At 39.3% G+C, this 5,291-nt stretch overlaps 1 protein-coding gene across 3 annotated transcripts in view; it reads right to left on the bottom strand.

Moving 5' to 3' along the window:
* camk2b1 (calcium/calmodulin-dependent protein kinase (CaM kinase) II beta 1) overlaps nucleotides 1–5,291 on the bottom strand; it is a 78,145-nt gene that overhangs the window by 45,631 nt on the left and 27,223 nt on the right. The gene's annotated exons all lie outside the window — the stretch shown is intronic.

The raw sequence follows: 5,291 nt of genomic DNA, 5'->3' as shown, positions 1-5,291 counted from the left end.
GTTAGCTAACCATTGTGGCCCAAATGTAAGGCTTACTGTAATATACACTTAATATATTACCTACATTTTCTTTGATGGGCATCACAATACAAAGCGGAAGGACAAAAAGGGGATTTTAGTCTTGCTCCCTCTTCCGTGTTGAAGTTTAAAATGGCCACAGTGGGACTAAAGTCGAATGAACACCCTTTAGTACAGCAGATGTCATCAATAACCATCATTAGTGAGGTTTTTGGGGGTTGGCTGTAGCTATGGGTTCGACTCGGCTGCCCTGGAAGTGCATTGCTGTGGTGCTCTGCAATAGAAGATTCCTTTGAGTCAATCTATTCTGTAACTAACCAATGGATATACTCAGATTTTTGTCTTAGTTACTATATTCTTTGGAGAGGAGTATATCTATAGACATACTCATTTAACAAGCACACTTTACTATTCAATTGGCTGCAGGTGGATTCGAGATACCCCACCTCCCTCCATGTATTAGCCAGCAGGCCTTCAAAGGGGGTGTGAGAATGTGGCTGGCCATGGGGGGCACAGAAGGCGTTGATGAAGGAGGTAAGGGAAGAAGTGAGTCATTGTGCAATTAATAACGTTTAAAAGACGTGTCTGGGATCAATGCCATGTCTACTGCCAGCCTTGCTGGCCTCTGCTGACAAGAGCTATCATTTTGATGTCAGATAGCTACCGGAGACTAAAAATAAAAACACAAAACTCCAAAACTGTGCAAGGGACTCTGAGAGGTGATTGAGGTTTGAGTCTATGCAGAGACTAGATGATACATCTGAGCAAGGGAAGAAAGGCATAGCTGGATAGATAGCTCTATCTATATGTGTGTGTGATGAGAAAGACAACAAGTACATGTGTGCGTTGAGCCATGTACATTGCCTGGGTCCAATTGTGGGAGGTGTTGACTGAAGTGGACTGAACTGCGATGCTGCATGAACACGCGCGCACACACACCCACACACTAACTCATACACACACACACACACGTTATTGGCGATGTGGCTTTGTGTGAGGACAAAAGCTTGATCGTGCATCTGTGCTTCCTGTGCACTGACAAAGTCGAAATTCATTTAAGTTCAGAGGTTTTGGTTTGTGCGTGCATGTGACCACAGTTTTACAGGATTTTCTTCTTTGAGTGGACTTAATTTTGAAAAAAATCCAGCAGACAATGGTTAACAAACAGCTGTAGGTTATGAAACTTGCAACTTGCAGCACTTTGTAACTTGGTTTTGAAGTTATTATTTCTTTGCCCAATTTGCAGTAGTGTTTACATTTTTTTCCCCTAAATATTCCCAAATGCATACCATATGACATGATGTCAAGAAAAGATGATGTCAAGAAATGTAATATCTACAAATGACTAAGTTTAATTTTATTGTGTCACGGTTTGGACAGTCCCTCAGGAATCAGAGAGAAAGGGTCTGAGCTGACAAGAGAAGAGGTAGATTTCTTGGCAAAATGCAGCCCTGTCATTCATTTTAATGAGGCCAAGTGCCAACGTCCAGGGCTATGGCAAAAAAGTTGAACCTTGTCAACCTTTGCCACAATGAAAACGACATCCATTAAGGCTCTGTGTTTGCCAATGAAATACATGCAAGCAACATAAATGTTTTCTTTCTACTGTTCACCTGGCGTTGCAATGAAAGATAAAATGGCTAGTACCTTGATAACTTTCCAAAGCAGTAAAATCCTTCCTCACAGTACTATAAACTGCTGTGAAGTGTTTTGGTGTCTAATGAGCTTTTAAACCCATGGATTAATTACTCAAACTTGATGCCCTGGATTGTATTTCTTTGTCTCACCCGTGCCAGAAACATCACACTTTAATGGAAAAAGATGCACTCCTGCTCTTTCCACCTACACTGCTGGAAATAATGTTCATTATGTAAACCTATTTCATAAGCATATTTTCTATGACATTAAAGAGCATTCTTCAAAATACAGTTGAAATTAAATATTGTGTAAATGACAAATCACTGACTGAAATAGAATTAGGCAAGCCTTGTTGTGGGAAAGTAGGCACAATAAAACAGTTGCCAAGTAATTTCAGGAAAACAGTTAATATCAACATTGAAAGTAAGATACAATAATGAGTTTTCTTTTAAAACTCACTTCAAGAATAACACAGGCAGTGGAGGTGCAACATAGCTCCTCAAACTTATATATTGATTACCTTCACAAAAATGATTACTTTGAAAATGATGCACAGTAATTAAATGGCGCCTTTCAAAAAAATACCACCTTGGCTGTTTGCAGTGTTTCATAAAATAAAAATAGAGGAAGTGCTGAATTGTGAATTTGTCACTAGAATAATTTACTATGAAATACTAAGATGCTGTGTTTTTTCTTTTTACAATATTTATTTCCTGGTTCAAATACTCTCTCAACGAACGAAAAAGGTCTAAATATGGAAGAGTGCTGGACTGTTGCTCTATGCAGAGCATCGTCATTGTGTAACTGACAGGTCATTAGTGTCATTGCCAGATGAGAAAACAGCAGCTTGCAGACTCCTGTGTATTTAAGGTTGTGGTGTATAATCGATTATTTCTTGTGTGCATTATTTACACGGCCTTCTCGATTTCACTTGCATCTAATAAAAGGTCCCTTCTTTCCTGGCATGTGGACTTTAGTGAGAAAAGTCTAAATAAACTATGGTAATTTTTATCTGATGTTTTACGTCCTGCCAGATGCTTGGCACAGTACATCACATCCATACTGTACTTATATACAGATTTGGAAAAATGCAACTATTATACTTCCCTGTACCTTGAAATGACAAAACCACCAGAAACTGAGCTTTAAATAGGGGCCGGTTTTAATCCAACAAACGTACAGGACCTCGAAGGCTGACTTACAGTAATATGTTGCAATAAAGCAGCAGAGTGTGGGCAGTCTGCGAAATATTATAACATGACAGAAACAAGAGAGAGGGAGAGACAGAAAGTGATAAACAGAGAGAGAAAAATGGACTGGCATGGCTGTAAAGTTCAGGGCTATAAATTAGACTCCTGCGTCTTGCTTTTAAAGGTCCCCCAATGAATAAATACTAGGCAGGTCACATTTACAGCCCAAATACTAAGAGCTGTGTATGTGTGCTGAATGATTACTAAAAGCCAACACAAAGCATGCGGCTGCATGTGTCTGTAAAATGTGCGTTCGATTTCATAATGTGTGTGTGTTCTCTTGCACCCTCATTCACGCATAATTGTGTGACTATGTGTACATATGCATGCAGTTCAGTGTGTGTGTGTGTGTGTGTTTGTGTCCATGTCCATCCTCGTTCACTTTGTCAGCTGCTGAGCTCTGTACCCGCAGGGTAAGAATCCTCTGCATGTGTGCGTTTGTGTCTGTACTTGATGGAAGGAGATCATCCCAGAGGTGGCAGTGTTAGCAGTGCAGTTAGGGGTGGACATGCCGTGGATTTCACACCCAGTATTTGCTGTTTTTTAAGATCCATTTTGCAGTCTTCCCTTTCCCCATTTGTTTTAACTACATTGAACACCCGTCTTCTCTGTCAAACAGCAAATAAGTAAAACAAAGTTAGTGTCATCATTTTTAGCATTTCTGATTTAAAATATGCCTCAGCTGCAGCTTTGGGCACCGCCGCTTATTCCTGGATTGTTCATACATCATTTACATCCTTGCAGCATATATTACAGGAGCATACACAGCTAAACATTGTGTTTAATTGTAAGAAATAAAAGCAGGCTTGATTACTACTGTGTCCGTATGTAATCTGCTGTAAGACATGTTTGTTTATGGTTCTGTTGCCAAGTTGCGAGTTACCGCACTTGATAGTATTCTTTAAAGAGGAACTAAATAATCTGCAAGATCAGTGCCAAAAATGCACCATGAACACACAAATACACTGTTAGTTTTTTTTTAGGCAAGACAATATTATATTGTGATTCAGGTGATTAAGCAAGCAATAAAACTGTACTTTGACACATTAAGGGCATCTTTTCTTCCTTTTAGATTTTTTGTATGCATAATAGAGTGGCACACAGGTGCAAAGTCTTCAGTGTGCCACTGTAAAATTACATGTCGTAATACCAATGATCACAGTATAGTACATTGATTTCCAGTAGTTGCAGATACTGTGTGAGCATTAATTACCATTCATATAATATACTAATAAAGACCTGCTGGCTTTATGAGGGCTACAGAGATAATCAAACGGCTTAATTATGATTTCTTGTTGGTGATCATCATATGGTAAGTGTTTTTTTCCAGAAAATATCTTTTTACTAATCACTACTCACTGATTACATCAATGTAGCAATAAACTACATTGAATCTTATGAAATAACATGTAAAAATATATATGTTACGGTGAAGATTTGCGTAAGTGTTTTAACTTCTAATACTGCATATTTCTGGCTTAAGGATATTTAAAAGAAAGGGGGGCAGTACTGTTTCAGCATTAATCTAAAAGTAACAGTAGTTAATTTGTCAACCAGCAAGTGATGTCAAAAAACAACAGCGTCCTGTGAAAGTGTCCTGAGGTTTTACAATGACACTGTTTGACTTTGTTCAGGACCAAAGATAGCAGCATCTCCATACACAAACCACCAGCTCTGGGGGAATATCATAAAACCCAACAAAAGATACTGTTTTAAATGTACCATTGTTCTTTTGGTGTGTTTTTCTTTCAGCTCAACACCTCTGTATAGATGTACTTGATGTTGAATGAGGCTGTAATGAATGATGCTATCTTCAAAATACAGGGATCAATACAATAAAATAAAGGACTCAAAGCCAGAGAAAAGGAAGGAGGAGGGAAGACAAAAATCAATGAAAATCACAATAAATATGACTGTGGTTTTCTCTAATTAGCTTGGTGGGAGAAATTTATGGTTGTAGACACTGGATATTTATCACACTTGCAAACGGTTGTGTGCTCTCTGCGGCTGATTGTTTGCGTGTGGATGTGTGTATAAGGCTAATTCATTGATTGATCTGGTTGTCAGTCAGTGCAACAGGAGCTTTTGTTATGTAGTCGTTTGTAAAATGATTGATAAGAGAACGGGTGGGAGGGCAGAAGGAGCGGGGAGGGTGGGTGAGTCAAACCAGAGCCTTCCGATTTTAAAATAAAATACAATACATTAAAAAAGAAAAGAGGTACCATAAGATCATACCAAGAGACAAATCGGACAGGCGGACATAAGACAACTGACAGGAACGACACGAACAGACGAGACGGAGGAGGGAGGAGGGAGGAAAGGGACGGAGGAAGGAAAGGAAGCAGGCAAAGGTTGTGGGGAAGGGGTGGGGGGGGGGGGGGGGGC

Source organism: Micropterus dolomieu, linkage group LG21, assembly GCF_021292245.1.
Source record: "Micropterus dolomieu isolate WLL.071019.BEF.003 ecotype Adirondacks linkage group LG21, ASM2129224v1, whole genome shotgun sequence".
NCBI lineage: Eukaryota > Metazoa > Chordata > Actinopteri > Centrarchiformes > Centrarchidae > Micropterus > Micropterus dolomieu.
Note: the sequence above shows the minus strand (reverse complement) of the source record. Positions and strands in the feature narration are given on the sequence as shown.